Source organism: Hyperoodon ampullatus, assembly GCF_949752795.1.
Source record: "Hyperoodon ampullatus genome assembly, chromosome: 15".
NCBI lineage: Eukaryota > Metazoa > Chordata > Mammalia > Artiodactyla > Ziphiidae > Hyperoodon > Hyperoodon ampullatus.
In genome coordinates this window covers 10,128,893-10,146,114 of record NC_136928.1, presented here as the reverse complement: position 1 = coordinate 10,146,114, position 17,222 = coordinate 10,128,893, and the positions used below count along the sequence as shown (strand labels likewise).

The following is a 17,222-nucleotide window of genomic DNA, read 5'->3' as shown; positions in this document are numbered from 1 at the left end:
CTTGTAAAAGTTTGGAACCACAGACGATCAGTTTTTCTTTGACCCATGGCATGAGTTATTTAGATGATATGTTTTAATTTACAAATCTATAGATTTTTTTGTTGCTACTGACTAAATTCATTGTTTTTTTAAGAGAATGAGATCTGTATGAATCTGTATGTGATAAGTGTGTTCAGTTCTTTGAACTTTATTTAGACTTGCTTTATGTACTAGTGTGTGGTCAAGTTTTGTAAAACATATCTTGGGTGCTTGAAAAAAACGTTTTCCTAAATTGATTAGTGCAGAGTTCTATGTAAGTCAAGCATTTTTGCGTTGTGCAGATCATCAATATTCCTACTGATTTTTATTTGGTATTTTTATCTAGTCTGTAAATTACAAAGAGGTGTATTAAAATCTCCTATTATGATGACAGAGAAGTCAATTTCTCCTTGTTATTCTAATTTTTGTTTGCTATTTTTTAAAAGCAACAACTTTTTTAGAGCAGTTTTAAGTTCACAGCTAAATTGAGCAGAAGGTACAGAGATTTCCTGTCTACCCACTGTCCCCATACATGCATAGCCTTCTCCACTATCAATATCCCCCATCAGGGTAGTACATTTGTTACAACTGATGAATTTACATTGACACATCATCACTCAAGGTCCATAGTTTACATTAGTGCACACTTGGTGTTGTATTTTCTATGGGTTTGGACAAATGTATAATGATATGTATCCACCATTATAGTATCATACAGGATTGTTTCACTGTCCTGAAAATCCTCTGTGCTCTACCTGTTCATACATCCATCAACGCTAATCCCTGGCAACCACTGATTTTTTATTAATTAATTAATTAATTAATTATTGGCTGCATTGGGTCTTCATTGATGTGCATGGGCTTTCTTTAGTTGCGGCGAGCGGGGGCTACTCTTTGTTGTGGTGCGCGGGCTCCTCACTGTGGTGGCTTCTCTTGTTGCGGAGCATGGACTGTAGGGTGTGCAGGCCTCAGTAGTTGTGGCTCATGGGCTCTAGCGCTCAGGCTCAGTAGTTGTGGTGCACAGGCTTAGTTGCTCTGCAGCATGTGGGATCTTCCTGGACCAGGGCTCAAACCCATGTCCCCTGCATTGGCAGGCACATTCTTAACCACCAGCAAAGTCCAGCCACTGATCTTCTTACTGGCTCCATAGTTTTGCCTTTTCCAGAATGTAATAACTTTGGAATCGTACAGTATGTAGCCTTTTCAGACTGGCTTCTTTCACTTAGTAATGTACACTTAAGGTTGCTCCACGTGTGAACGTAAATCTTCAACTCCTTTGGGTAAGTACCAAGGAGCACAATTGCTGGATCCCGTGGTAAAACTATGTTTACATTTTGTAAGAAACCACCTAGCTCTTTTCCAAAGTGGCAGCTCTATTTGGAATTCTCACCAGCAGTGTATGAAGAGTTTCTGTTGCCCAACAACCTTGCCAGCATTTAGTGTTGTCAGTGTTCTGGATTTTGAACATTTTAATATATGTCCAGGAGTATCTCGTTGTTGTTTTAATTTGCATTTCCCTGATGACTTATGATGTGAAGCATCTTTTCATATTTTTATTTGACATCTGTATTTCTTCTTTGGTGAGGTGTCTGTTAAGGTCTTTGACCCATTTTTTAAAAATTAGTTTTTATTGGAGTATAGTTACTTTACAATGTTGTGTTAGTTTCTGCTGTACTCTCTGACCCATTTAAAATCAGATTATTTTTTTACTGTTGAGTTTTAAGAGCTCTTTGTATATTTTGAATAATAGTTCCTTATCAGATGTGTCTTTTGCAAATAGGTACTTTCAGTCTGTGAGTTGTCTTTTCATTCTCTTGACAGTGACTTTCCAAGAGCAGAAAGTTTTAATTTTAATGAAGTCCAGATTAACAATTTTTTCTTTCATGTGTGTCATGCCTTTGCTGTCATATCTAAAAAGTCATCACCAAATCCAGGGTCATCTAGATTTTCTCCTACGGTATTTTCTAGAAGTTTCATAGTTTTGCATTTAACATTTAGGTCTATGGTATAATTTTGAGTTAATTTTTGTAAAAAGTGTAAGGACTATGTCTACATTCATTTTTGTTTTTTTTTTACATGTGCATGTCCAATTGTTCCAGCACCATTTGATGAAGAGACTGTTTTTTTCTCCACTGTATTGCCTTTGCTCCTTGTCAAAGACCAGTTGACTATATTTATGTGGTCTATTTTTGGGCTCTCTATTCTGTTCCGTTGATCTATTTGTCTATTCTTTTGCCAATACAACATTGTCTTGATTATTGTAGCTTCATAGTAAGACTCAAAGTTGAGTAGTATCAGTTCTCCAACTTTGTTCTCTTTCAATATTATGTTGGCTATTCTTTTGCCTTTCCATAAAAACGTTAGAATCAACTTGTCAATATCTACAAAATAACTTCCTGGGATTTTGACTGAGATTGCACTGAAACTGTAGACTAAATTGGGAAGGACAAACATCTTGACAATCTTGAGTCTTCCTATCCATGAACATGGAATAACCTCTTTTTTAGTTCTTCTGTGATTTTTTTCAACAGAGTTTTGTAGTTTTCTTTGTACATATGTTCTTGTACATATTTTGTTAAATTTATACCTAAGTATTTCATTTCGGAAAATGATAACGTAAATGGTATTATATTTTTAATTTCACATTTTACTTGTTCATTTTCAGTATATGGGAAAGCAATTAACTTTTGTATATTAACCTTGTATCTTGCAAACTTGCTATAATCTCCTGTAGTTCCAGGAGGTTGTTTTTTTTTATTCTTTTGAATATTCTACATAGATAATCATGTCATCTTTGAACAAAAACAGTTTTATTTCTTCCTCTCAAACAGTATACCTTTCATTTCCTTTTATTATCTTATTACATTAGCTAGAATTTCTAGTATGATGTTGAAAAAGGGCAGTGAAAGAGGACATCCTACCTTGTTTCTGATTCTAGGGAGAAAGAATCTAATTTCTCACCATTAAGTATGACATGATATTTTTTTCTCAGGTTGAGGAAGTTGCCTGTATTTCTAGTTCACTCAGAGTTTTTATCATGAGTGGGAGTTGGATTTTGTCAAATGCTTTTTCTGCATCTATTGATATGATTTTTCTTCTTTAGCCTGTTGATGTGATGGGTTACATTAATTGATTTTCAAATGCTGAACCAGCCTTGCCTAGCTGGGATAAATCTCACTTGGTTGTAGTGTATAATTGTTTTTATACATTGTTGGACTCAATTTGCTAATGTTTTGTTGAAGATTTTTGCATCTGTGTTCATGAGAGATATTAGTCTATAGTTTACTTTTCTTGTAATGTTTTTGTCTGACTTTGGTATTAGGGTGATACTGGCCTTATAGAATGAGTTAGGAAGTATTCCCTCTGTTTCTATCTTCTGAAAGAGGTTGTATAGAATTGATAAAAATTTCTTCCTTAAATGTCTGGTGGAATTCACCAGTGAACCCTGTGGGTCTGGTGCCTTCTGTTTTAGAAGGTTACTAATTATCAATTCAATTTCTTTATAAATATAGGCCTATTTAGATTGTCTATTTCTTCTTCTGCCTTTTGTGATTTTAAATGAGCATATTGTGTCTTTCAAGGAACGGGTCTGGTACATCTGTGTTATCAAATTTGTGGGCATAGATCCAAAGGATCTGAAATGATGTGTTTTCATGTCTCTTCTTACAGTGCTCGTCTGTTCTTGCATGCTGAATATTTTATCCTTAGAGACCTTAGCATATTAATCATAGTTATTTTAAGTGCCCTGTCTGATAATTCCAACATCCAAAGTCTGGTTCGAATGCTTGATCTATCTCTTCAAACTGTTTCTTTTTCCTTGTAATTTTTTCTTTTTTTAAAAAAATTTTATTTTTGGCTGTGTTGGGTCTTCGTTTCTGTGCGAGGGCTTTCTCTGGTTGCGGCGAGCAGGGGCCACTCCTCATCACGGTGTGCGGGCCTCTCACTGTCACGGCCTCTCTTGTTGCGGAGCACAAGCTCCAGACGCGCAGGCTCAGGAGTTGTGGCTCACAGGCCTAGTTGCTCCGTGGCATGTGAGATCTTCCCAGACCAGGGCTCGAACCCGTGTCCCCTGCATTGGCAGGCAGATTCTCAACCACTGTGCCACCAGGGAGCCCTCCTTGTAATTTTTTCTTGATAGCTGGGCATGATGTAGTGGGTAAATGGATCAGTTGTAAACAGGACTTTAGTGATGTGCTGGCAAGTATAAGGAAAGGGGAAGCATTCTATATAGTCCTATGATTAGATCTCAGTCTTTTGGTGAGCCTACGTCTCTGGACTACAAACTTCACAGTGTTTTCAGTTTTTTTCTGCCCCTGAAGTGGGACAGGAAGAGTAGAGTGGGCTGGAACTGGGTATTTCCCTTCCTCCAGGTCAGTTTGATTTCTGATAAAACCCAGCAGGTTAGGCTTTTTAACTAGTTTCTTCTAAGGGCAAACCTTGTTAAGAAGCACAGAATGCTCTTGTATATTTAAAAGTAGTTCCTCCCCCATCCCACACCCTGCTCAGAGCACAAGGGGATTTTTTTTCTTGATATTTACTGTGAGAACCGGGTGGAGCTCCTAGAGGTAAAACTCACAAAGCACACTCTCGCCCCTCCCCCATAATTTTTAACTCTCAAATTTGTGCAGCGATTCATCAATTATAAGTTTGCCCTACCCCACGCTGCTTCCTGCATAGACTTCTGCTCTGGTATGTTGTAATTCTCTTTAACCACTTATCTGTTTCTCCAACTTGGGGACCAGAAGTTTGTCCTGTGACCTTACTTCTCTCACAGCTCTGAAAAGAATTGTTAATTTTTCAGTTTGTCCAGCTTTTTACTTGTTGTTAGGATGGAGTGGTGACTTCCAAGCTCCTTATATGCAGAAACTGGAAATCGCTCCCTATATTTGGAAGATGTGTTAGTAGATATTTGCAAGTCTGGAATTATTAAATCTTCCTGTGAAATAAATTTTGTATCAATATGTGTAACTCTTCATAATTAGTAATATTTTAAACCTTAAAGTCTATTTCATCTATTATCAGTTTAGCTGCCCCAGCTTTCTTTCAGTAGAATTTGCCTGATATATCATTTTCCATGCTTTTAATTTCAACCTTTAATGTTCTTATGTTTTACCCTTGAGCTTAAAGACAACATATAGCTGTAATATAAAAAGAATCAAGCTGTTAATCTTTATCTTTCAACTGGAGATTTTTGCCCATTTACATTTATTACAGAATAAAAAAATTTTTTTTGGCCATCTTTCATGGCATGTGGGATCTTAGTTCCCGACCAGGGATTGAACCAGCACAGCCTGCAGTGGAAGTGCAGAGTCTTAACCACTGGACTGCCAGGGAAGTCCTTATTACAGATATATTTGAATGAATTTTCATTTCTCCTTTTATGCTATTTGTGTTACTTTTATTTTTTCTTATTTCCTATCCTTTCTTGGCTTCACTTTAACTGATTGGATTTTTTCCTCTCTATTTTTTTCTTACTATTTTTTAAATGGCTATTTGAGAAATTTTAACACAAATATTTAACAAAGTCCAAAGTTAGTATGCATGCTACTTTGGGTTGCCTCAGAAGCAGAACTTGAGGTAAGAATTTGAGTAAAATAGTTTATTGGGGAGATGGCTTGAGTAAACACTGATAAGGGAAAAGGGAGATGAGACAGGGAAGGGAAGGACACTAATCAAGAGTCTCTATTTATGTTACCAACGTGGCCAACTAGAGCTAAATCCCAATAGGAAGCTCAAGGAGACAGTGTAGAATGTGTGCCAAGGAATGCAGGAACTGGAGTATTTATCAGCTAACTCTCATCAGTTCCTAGTTGAGGGCTTCTTTTGGAGATATTAATTCCTCAGCACTTCCAGCTTGTCCTGCCCATGTACAGGGGAGCTGTAATGGCCAGAAGAAGCCCTCAGGAAAAGTTTCAAACGTTTCCAGTTATAAGTTAAGCTAGAGTCCAGAAATGGTAAAGCCCAAGGCTATACAGGCAGGGCATTGATAGCATCTGTACAGTTACTATCTTTACCTTCCTTCCCCAAATACAAAGGCCTTAGAATGCTTTAACTCAAACTACTTTCTCCCAAATTATATGCTATTGCTGTCCAGAATTTTAGTTCTTTTTAGCCACACAAATTAGAGATGACAATGATGATGGTTTTATATGGTCGAGTGTTTATTTATATTTCTCCATATGGTTATAATTTTTATTGCTCATTTTTCATTCCTAACACCTTTGATTGTTCTTCTGAGGTCATTTTTATTTTTCCTGAAGTATATCTTCTGAAGTTCTATCAGTCAAGGGTCTGTGGGTGTAAGGCCTGTCTGAAATGTCTTTATTTTGCTCTTGTTTTCAAATGAGAATTTCCCCAGATATAAAATTCTACACTGATAGTTATTTTCTCTTCATATTTTGAAGATATCATTGAACTGTTTATTGGCCTCTGTTTGTGTATTGAGAAGTCATTCCCAATTCAGTTTGTCATTCTTGAATTTAGTCACATGACCACACCTAGCTATAAGTGAGGCTGGGAATTATAGAACTTTAGTAGGTTGAATTACCTTCCCATTAATTTATTTATTTGCTTTTTTGCTTGTTTGTTTGTTTGACTAACAGAAAGACAACCTTCCTGTTTAATCATGCAGTTTGAAGATACCCTACTCTTCCAATACTGATAAATCACTCACAGCTACATCACACTAGGAGGAAACAGCTGACCCACTGGCTCTTTGTACACCCAAGATGAATGTGTCTTTAAGACAGAAAGGACCCCCAGTCGGCCCCACCCCTCCTCCAAGCAGTGTGTGCAGAGGACCTGATCACGACAGCCAGCCAAGGGGAGGACTCTGGGAATTAGCAAAAACCGGACACAGTCTCATCAAGTTACACAAGGCGGTTAGCACTGGGTTGGAAATTACTCAGACACACAGAGCCAGATCAAGTGACAACTGTCAGATGAGATCGTTTCAGTGAGGATTAAGAGGTAAGCTTCTTAGAACTGATTTTTTTTTTTCCCAATCCCTGGCTGAGTATTATGGTCTGGGGAGAAAACAGCAACCACTGATCACCACCGTGCATGTGGGAAAGGCCCACTTTTGTGTTCCTGACACCGGCTGGCAGGACGGCTGACTCCACAGGGCTCCACTAACCTGTGGCAAATCAAGGACAGGTCCAGCCCAACCAGAAGTTGGTATACATTCATCTATATGTACTTCCGAACATTAAATTAGCTGGTGGAATAATCACTATTTCCTTGTCAACCTCCCAAATTTAAAGGCTGGATACATTTCAGGAATGACAGGTTCATAACTTGGCAGTTCAAGTGGTTATTAACTCCAGTGTCCACAGATTGTTTTGCTTATTGTGTATTTTGTTGAACTTCCTCCAAGGATTTTCCTGGCCAGACCAGGTGCCGTGATTAGCTGCATCTGTGCCTCATTTAGGAGATGCGCACCATATTTCTCGGCACTACCCCACGCTCAACCGTTCAGAACTAAGGAAGGAAAATTACAGCATCAAAAGGGATTAAAACAAGCGATTTGCTGTTGGAGCCTTTCAAAAAGTTCTGGAACACCTATGATTCAGCAAATGGAGAAAAACTTTAAGAAATAAAAAATCATTTAGTTCTCAGGGCAATGTGCTCCATAAAAGTAAACACTCTATGGAAACCCATTTCCTAAAGGGTGCCTCCAAGTAATGAAGGCTTAATATATTCTCTTCCATTCCCGTGTTCATATGCCATTTTTATATTCCGACTCGGGCCTGTCTACTACTTCTTTCCGTGCCCTTTGTGGGGTTAGATTAGAGAGGTAGGGTGTTAATGGGGGACTTGATGAAGATTGAAGACCCACTTTCTCCCCCAGGAGACTAGCCTGATTTGAACAAATCGAGGAGAACAAAGCAGCCCTTCTGTGTCCTTGGGAGGAAACCTGCTCTGTGTCCGTTTCTGCAGCCAGGTCTGCTCCTCCCAGGGAGGGATGGGGGGTAGTCCACAGGGATCCCGGCTCGGGGAGGACACGGTTCCTGTGCCATCTGGGCCCACCCGAGTCACTCCACACGTGCACCGCCTTTATCGGTGCTGCCGGATGGCTGAGTACGAGTTGGAGCCTGGGCTGGAAGGCAGTGAGTTGCCACTGGGGGCCTACAGGACGTGCAGGGCGAGCTGCTGACTGGCCAGGCTGATGTCCCCTGTCCCCAATTCCTCACTGTTTTCCTCCTTCTGGCTGCTCTGCTGCTCAGGACACTCAAAGTGGACGTAGTGGAACGCCTTGTTTGCAGTGTTGTGTGTTCCAACGATTCGGATGAAGGAGGCCGGCTGTCTTTCAAAAGTTACTGATTTGCCAGGACTTGCAGGTGACTTTAGCTCTTTCGGCTACCATGGTCCACTGCTGCTGGTTGGTGGAAGCCTCAACATAATAGCTGTAGCTCTGATCTTCACAGTCCTACAGTAATAACCACAGTGACCCGATCATGTATGGCTGTGACAGTTGAGCCCCGATTGTACCACTTCCCAGCTGATGACATGTATAGCCAGAATCCCAATCATAGTTCTTGGTGTCCTCGTTCAGCAAGGTATTTTGGCTCCGACTGACCCCTTCAATCACACTGGCACAATCAGCAATTGTTGCAATGTTCTCCATGGGCCCTATTAGCCCCTCGTCCAGAGTGAAGGTTTTGTTTGTAGACATATGTTCAAGAGCCGCAATGTGAAAAATCTTATTCACTGTGTTATGAGTCCCAACTATTTGAATATACCTGCTGACATGGGCTGGAAGATATAACTTTTGCCAAGAACGACCCAGATATTGTGAATGATCAATCACCCTGATCCAATCAAGTTCATCCATTGACACTTCAATGGAATATGAATGAGACCGGCTATGTTGGTCCAACAGGAGTAACCAAATATGATTGCTAATGGACGGCTGACACAGCTTAATCTCAATGCCAGAACGGCAGTCATCATCAATCAGATGCCTAGAAAATCCATGATCCAAATCATAATTTTGAGTGTCGCCATCTGATAAGGCAGACTTCATCTGCCCTTTTACCACCTGGGCTCCATACTTCATAGTTGCAATGTTTTCTTCTGGTATGAGCATGCCTCTGTAATTGAGGTCCATGTCCCGGCTCTCTGATTGAACTTTAATAGCATCCAGAATGGCATCAGGGGACAACAGTCCCAAAGGCCTCACATCATTCAGAACTTCAGTGAGGCTCATCAAAAGTAAACACACAACCTGCATGATTTCAGCATGATTCTCCTTTGAATTATACTTACACAAGTTTAGCAAGTCTAGGAAAACATCTTTTTCGGGAGCTGCAAATGAATCTTTTAGTCCGACGTTTAAAAGTGCTCTTTTAGAAAGGGAGAGGAAGCCTTGGCTTGAGAACACCTCCTGAGCATTTCTGTCCATAAACATGCTGCACATGCAAGTTAACTTGGGAAGTGAGTAGAGACTGGCAACATCAAAAGTCATACAGACATTCTGCATGTTAAGTATGGTGCAGAGGTACTCAGAGGTAGAGTCCTCCAGCTCTGGAAATCCATATTATAGCCAGGCTCAAAAAGTCCAGCAGCGCCTCCTCCTTTTTTTTTTTTTTTTTGCGGTACACAGGCCTCTCACTGTTGTGGCCTCTCTGGTTGCGGAGCACAGGCTCCGGACGCGCAGGCTCAGCGGCCATGGCTCACGGGCCCAGCCGCTCCGCGGCATGTGGGATCTTCCCAGACCGGGGCATGAACCCGCGTCCCCTGTATCGGCAGGCGGACTCTCAACCACTGCGCCACCAGGGAAGCCCACCTCCTCCTTCGTATCTGTCAGCCTCGCCTGCCCAGTGTATTGAATAGATGTATGTAAGTAGCATTGAGAATGCTTCTTCAGTGGTGTCCTGGAGAGGGATTTTGACTTCAGGCTGAGATTGTCACATTCCACCATATAGTAATGCTCCAAAATATTGGCACCTGACTGCTCAAATTACCCTGTGGGCAAGAAAACGTTTCTTTTCCACAACAAGTGTGACATAGCCATATTCTTCCCCAATCAACAAGGCACAAACATGTTCAGACAAATGTTCACATGATCAATTTCCCCCACTTCAGTAAAGCGGCAAAGAGGGTGGCTGTTATTCATCTTGTAGAACAGATGATAGTCGTGGATCCCCACGATGTTCCTCTGAGACCTCACCGCCCTCACAGACGCCTCTTCCACCCATTCCGCACCCCCATCGTAGCCACAGCCCCCTCCTCCGCCATCCTCGCAGCCCCTGCCTACCTTCCCATTTAAATGTGTGGTTCTGACATAAGGAAAAGGAGGACAGTGGCTCCTGGCATAGGCAAGCAGCAAATCTCTATCACAGTCTGTCTTTGGCTGTGAAACATCCATTTTATACTCCCTTCCCACATCTAGAACACACTCATCTTCCAAAAGAGAAACCTCAGAAGTCTCACCCTCTGACATCTAGCTCAAAGTCCTTCTTTTCAGGCTCAGATGTGACTCTTTATGTTCCAGTGACCTATAAACTAAATGACAACCCATCTGCTGAACAATGATTGAGAATAGGTTTTAGTGGTTAAAACTCTCATTCAAAAAAGGGCGGAATGGGCAGCATGCAGCAGTCACTGGTCTGTAGCGATCACCAAGTGCAGCTGAGTAGCATAGCGGAGACCTCCAGCCCTGGCAGTAGGGTCCGCTGCCTTGTTCACTGCCAAGTTCTCTGGGTCTTTTATCTCATCACCCCACTGCTTTATAGCCTATGGTTTCCTTTCTCAAGGTCCAAGGTGGCTTCTGGAGCGCCAGCCCTCACACCTACGTACCAGTCAGTTGGATGGTACAAGGAAGGGAGAGACGCTATAGGACATAAAGGTCCTTTGTGGCTGTGGCTTTGCCTTCTCAGTTTCTTCCCTGTCTCTCATCCTCCATGACCACATCTGTGTGGGCACTGGAAGGTCTGCTTCTCGGAGCCTCATTGCCTTCAGTCTGCTTCTGCTGGTACAGACTTGGGGTTTAGAGTGTACTTTGGAGTGGGTTAAATTAACTCTCACAGGTTATATCAGGCCAGTCTTGGGATTTTTTTGGCAGTAAAGTTCCATTGAAAACTTAGTAGGCTTCCAGGCTTTTTTGCTTTCACTTGGAACCAAGATTGTTTCTTTTAATCCTCAAGACCATCATCTTTCAGTTACTGTCTCTGTGCTGTCCATCCTTCTCCCTTTGAAATACTCTATTTCATTGCTTCCAAGGCACAAATTTCTTTCTTTTCATTTTTATTGAAATGTAACATATTTACATAAAAGTGTGCAATTTACAGTATACATCTTGACAAATTTTCACAAAATGATCACCCCTATGTGACTGATACTCAGCTCAAGAAACAGAACATTACCCAGAGTATAAACCTTCTAGCTATTACTTCCCTCAAGGGTAACCACTATCCTGACTTCTAACATCATAGATTTGCTTTGTTTTGCCTATTTTTAAATTTATAAAAATTATGTATAAATGGAATAATCAATATATGTTTTTTGTGTCTGGATTCTGCTGTTCAAAGCCCTAAATGTTTGTGGGTATCATCTATATTATTTTGTGTGACCATAATTTGTTTATTCTTATTGTTGTGTAATATTGCACTGTGTGAATATACCACAGATTATTAATCTATTCCACTACTGATAGGCATTTTGAGGTAGTCACCAGTTTGGAGCTAGTACAAATAGTGCTGCTATGAATATCCTTGTATTTATATTTCGGTGAATTTATATACATATTTCTGTTAGGTATTGTCTCAGTTACCTATGGCTGCATGACAGTCTCATTTTAGTATACTCATTGATTCTGTGGGTAAGGAATTTGGATAAGATACAGAAGGTACAATTTATACTCTGCTCTACCTTGTCTGGGGCCTCAGCTAGGAAAACACAAGTGGCTGGGGGTGATTCAATGGCCAAGGGCTGGAATCTTGTGGAGACTTCTTCACTCACTGATCTGGTGTCCGGGCTGGGATAACTCAAAGACTGGGCTAAACTGGAAGTAGACTTCAGGGTACTTGTCCACAGTCTCTCCGTGTGGCTGAGGCTTCCTTACAGCATGAGGGCCTCATGTAGTCAGACTTCTTACCTGGAGACTGGGAGCTCTAAGAGAAAGTATTCTAGCAATCGAAATGGAAGCTGTAAGACCTTTTATGATCTGGTTTCAAAAGTCACACAGTGTTGGGACTTCCCTGGTGGTCCAGTGGGTAACACTGCGCTCCCAATGCAGGGGCCCCGGGTTCGATCCCTGGTTGGGGAACTAGATCCCACATGCATGCTGCAACTAAGGAGTCCAAGTGACATAACTAAAGATCCCACATGCCACAACAAAAATCCCACTTGCCGCAACTAAGATCTGGTGCAGCCAAAATAAATAAATAAATAAATAAATATATTTTTTAAAAGTCACACAGTGTCACCAACACCACACTTTATTGGTCAAAACAGTCATAAACTCTCCATGATTCAAAGGCAGTGGATATAGACATCTGTTTTTTGATAAAAGGAGTGTCAAAGAATTTGCAGCTGTGTTTTAAAATTGCCACATACTTTGGACTAGAATTTTGGGGTCTTAGGGTATGCCTATGCTTAGCTTTTAGTACTGCCACTCAGTTATGTGGCATAGTTGTATCAATTTATTACATGAGCAATGTATGAGAGTTCTGGTTGCTCCACATTTCTGCCAACACTTGATGTCACCTTTTTCATTTTAGCTACTCTGGTAGTTGTAAAGTAACAGCACGTTGTGATCTTAATTTGCATTTCCCTGACAACTAATGATACAAGATTGAGTGGGCTGAATGGTGCCCTGCCCTCAAAAGACATCAGGTCCTAATTCCTGGAAGCTGTGAATATTATCTTATATATATAGTAAAGTTTTTGCAGATGTGATTAAATTAAGGATGAGATAAAGAGATTATCTTGGATTATCTAGTGGTCCCTAAATGCTATAACAGGTGTCTTCATAAGAGAGAGGCACAGAGGAGGAGGCGGAGGGAAGACGGAGGTAGAGATTGGAATGATGCAGCCTCAAGCCAAGGAATGCCAGCAACCACCAGAGACCAGAAAAGGCAAGGGATGGAGTTTCCCTCAGAGCTTCCAGAAGGAGTGTGACCTTGCCAGTATCTTGATTTCAGACTTTTAGCCCCCAGAATTGTAAGAAAATAAATGTCTGTAGTTTTAAACCACCAAGGTTATGGGAATTTGTTATAGCAATCTCAGGAAACTAATATAAGAACATTTTCATTTATTTATTGGACATTAGGATATTCTCTTTTATGAAGTGCCTATTCATATATGTTGCCTGCTTTTCTATTGGGTTGTCTGCCATTTTATTTATTGATGTGAAGTGGTTCTTTGAATGTATTCTGGATATAAGTTGAACTGATTTGAGTTCTCTGGGAAGCAGAGACTGAGGTGGAGTAAGTAGTATGAAAAGTTTATGGTAGAGGAGCACCAATGAAAGAAAAGGAGAGAAAGCAGGATTGGGAGGGGGCCATCAGACTACAGTGTAGACCTGAGGCCCTCTGACAGCCCAACAGGGAGCTCTGGAGCAAAGGCTGCCCATTAGAGGAGTCCCATGGTGAGGTGGAAACAGCTAGGACCTTGTACGAATGCCTTGTTTATCTTTGGTTGAGGAACACCCTGCAAAGAACATGGTTGGTTATCAGTGCCTTTCTCAATCATTGGTCATGAGCCACCACAAGAACATGACCTGGGCTCAAAAGCTGATGTGGACCTGAAGGAGCTAACAGCAGGAGGTTGTGAGTTAACCACACTCCTCACAGGTCTGCAGTGAGTCCTCTCTTGAAGAGGCATCTGAATTGTGCATCCCAGCCTGCCATGTGAGTCCTTTATTGTAAATACCTTCTCCCACTCTGTGCTTTGCCCTTTCACACTTTTAATGGTGTCTTTTGATGAACAGAAGTCTTTGATATGAACGTAGTCCAATGTAACATTTTTTTCCTTTATAACTCGTTATTGTGTGTCATGGTGAAAAACATTTGCCAACCTCAAGTTTTATCCTAAAAGATTAGTTTTTTAACCTTTCACATTTAGACCTATAACTTACCTAGAATTGATTTTCATGAATGTGAGGTAGGGAGTCAAGATTTATTTTGTCCCTTTGGCTATTCAATTGCCTTAGAAAAGAACATCTTTTCCCCTTTTCCCCACTGTACTACTGCAGGTGTTGCCTTTGTCATCAATCAGGTGAACATATATGTTGATTTGCATTTCCCTTATGACTAACGATGTTGAGCATCTTTTCATGTGCTTATTGACCATTTATATATCTTCTTTGGAGAAATGTCTATTCAGGTTCTTTGCCCATTTAAAAAATTGGGTTATTTATCATATTATTATTGGGTTTGTAGGATCTCTTTATATATTCTAGACACAAGTCATTTACCAAATATATTGTTTGCAAAAATTTTCTCCCATTGTGTCATTGTCTTCTTACTTTCTTGATCATGTCCTTTGAGGTACAAAAGTTTCAAATTTTGATAAAGTCTAATTTTTCTCACTTTTTTTGTACCTGTGTTTTTAGTGTCATTTCTAATTCAAGATCATGAAGATTTACACCTATCTTTTCTTCTAAGAGCTTTATAGTTTAGGCTCTAATATTTCAGTCTTTGATAATTTTGAGTTATGTTTTGTATATGGTGTGAGATAGGGGTCTAGACTGATTCTTTTGTATGTGAATATCCAGTTGTCCCAACACCATTTGTTGAAAAGATTTTTCTATTCCCCATTGAACTGCTTTGGCACTCTTGTTGAAAATCAATTGACTCTAAATGTGAGAGTTTATTTCTGGGCTTTAAATTCTATTCCATTGATATATATGTCTGTCCTTATGCCAGTACCACACAGCCTTGATTACTTCAGCTTTGTAGTAAGATTTTTTAAATTGAAATATAGTTGATGTACAATATTATGTTAGTTTCAGGTGTACTGTATAGTGACTTGACATTTGTATACATTACGAAAAGATCACCACGATAATTCTAGTAACCATTGGTCCCCACATAAAGTTATTACAATGTCATTGACCATATTCTTTATGCTGTATATTACATCCAGTGGATTATTTAGTTGATAACTGGAGGTTTGTATTTCTTAACCCCCTTCACCTATGTCACCCTCCCACCCCCAGCAACCACCCATACGTTTTCTGTATCTATGAGTCTGTTTCAGTTTGTATTGTTTGTTCTAAAAAACAGAAGTTTTTTAGATTCCAGAAATAAAGGAGATCATATGGTATTTCTCTTTCTCTGTATGACTTATTTCACCTAGTGTAATATCCTCTAGGTCCACCGATGTTGTCATAAATAGCAAGATTTATTTTTTTCATGACTGAGTGATATTTCATTGTATATATACACCATATCTTCTTTATCCATTCATCTATTGATAGACACTTAAGTTGCTTTCATATCTTGGCTTTGTAAATAATGCTGCAATGAATTTTGGTGTACATATATCTTCTCAAATTAGTGTTTTTGTTTTCTTTGGGTAAATACACAAAAGTGAAATTGCTGGATCATATGGCGGTTCTATTTTGAAGTTTTTGAGGAACCTCCATACTATTTTCCATAGTGGCTGCACCAATTTACACTCCCACCAACAGTGCATAAGCATCCCCCACATCCTTGCCAACACTTGTTATTTGTTGTCTTTTGGATGATAGCCATTCTGACAAGTGTGAGATGGTATCTCATTCTGGTTTTTTTTTTTTTTTTGCGTTATGGGGGCCTCTCACTGTTGTGGCCTCTCCCATTGCGGAGCACAGGCTCCGGACGCACAGGCTCAGCGGCCATGGCTCACGGGCCCAGCCGCTCCGCGGCATGTGGGATCTTCCCAGACCGGGGCACAAACCCACGTCCCCTGCATCGGCAGGCGGACTCGCAACCACTGCGCCACCAGGGAAGCCCTCATTCTGGTTTTTATTTGCATTTTCCTGATGATTAGTGACGTTGAGCATCTTTTCATGTGCCTGTTGGCCATCTGTATGTCATCTTTAGAAAAATGTCTATTCAGGTCCTCTGTCCATTTTTAAATTGGGTTGTTTGTTTTTTTGAGGTTGAGTTGTATGAGTTCTTTGTATATTTGGGGTATTAGCCCCTTATTAAATATATCATTTGCAAATATCTTCTCTCATTCAATAGGTTGCCTTTTCACTTTGTTGAAAGCTTCCTTCACTGTGCAAAAGTTTTTTAGTGTGATGTAGTCCCATTTGTTTAATTTTGCTTTTATTTCCCTTCAGTGAGGAGACATCCAAAATAATGTTGCTAAGACTGATGTCAAAGAGCATACTGTCTATACTTTCTTCTAAAAGTTTTATGGTTTCAGGTCTTACATTGAAGTCTTTAATCCATTTTGAGGTATTGTGTATATAGTGTGAGAAAGTAGTCCAGTTTGATTCTTTTGCACGTAGATGTCCAGTTTTCCCATTTTTTGAAAAAACACCATTTAGTGAAGAGACTCTCTTTTCCCTATTTTATATTCTTGCTTCTTTTTTTGGGGGGGGCTGCACCATGTGGCATGGGCTCAACCAGGGATCAAACCAACATTCTCTGCAGTGGAAGCATGGAGTCTTAACTGCTGTACTGCCAGGGAAGTCCCTATTCTTGCTTCTTTTGTCATAGATTAATTGATTACATAAGTGTGTATTTATTTCTAAGCTCTCTATTCTGTTCCATTGATCTATGTGTCTGTTTTTGTGCTGGTATCGTACTGTTTTGATTCCCATAGCTTTGTAGTATAGTTTGAAATCAGGGAGCATAATACCTCCAGCTTTGTTCTTCTTTCTCAAGACTGCTTTGGCTATGTGGGGTCTTTTAGAATTACTTGTTCTAGTTCTGTGAAAAATACCTTTGTTATTTTGATAGGGATTGAGTTGAATCTGTAGATTGCTTTAGATAGTATGGTCATTTTAACAATATTAATTATTCTAATCCATGAGCTTGGTATATCTTTCCATTTGTTTGTGTCATTTTCAACTGAAGAAAGTCATCAATGCCTTATAGTTTTCAGAGTACAAGCCTTTTACCTATTTGGTTAGATTTATTCCTAGGTATTTTATTCTTTTTGATGCAATTATAAATAGAATTGTTTTCTCAATTTCTCTTTCTGATAGTTTGTTGATAGTGTATAGAAATGCAATAGATTTCTGCATATTAATTTTGTATCCTGCA

General features: G+C 39.9%; 1 pseudogene across 1 annotated transcript; it reads right to left on the bottom strand.

Moving 5' to 3' along the window:
- Window positions 1–8,073: 8,073 nt before the first annotated feature.
- On the bottom strand, window positions 8,074–10,150 carry LOC307063967 (BTB/POZ domain-containing protein 9-like; annotated as a pseudogene). The gene is made up of 2 exons: window positions 9,806–10,150; window positions 8,074–9,587 (listed from the first exon to the last, which is right to left on the bottom strand). The product of its transcript is annotated as a BTB/POZ domain-containing protein 9-like (transcript).
- Between the last annotated feature and the right edge of the window lie 7,072 nt (window positions 10,151–17,222).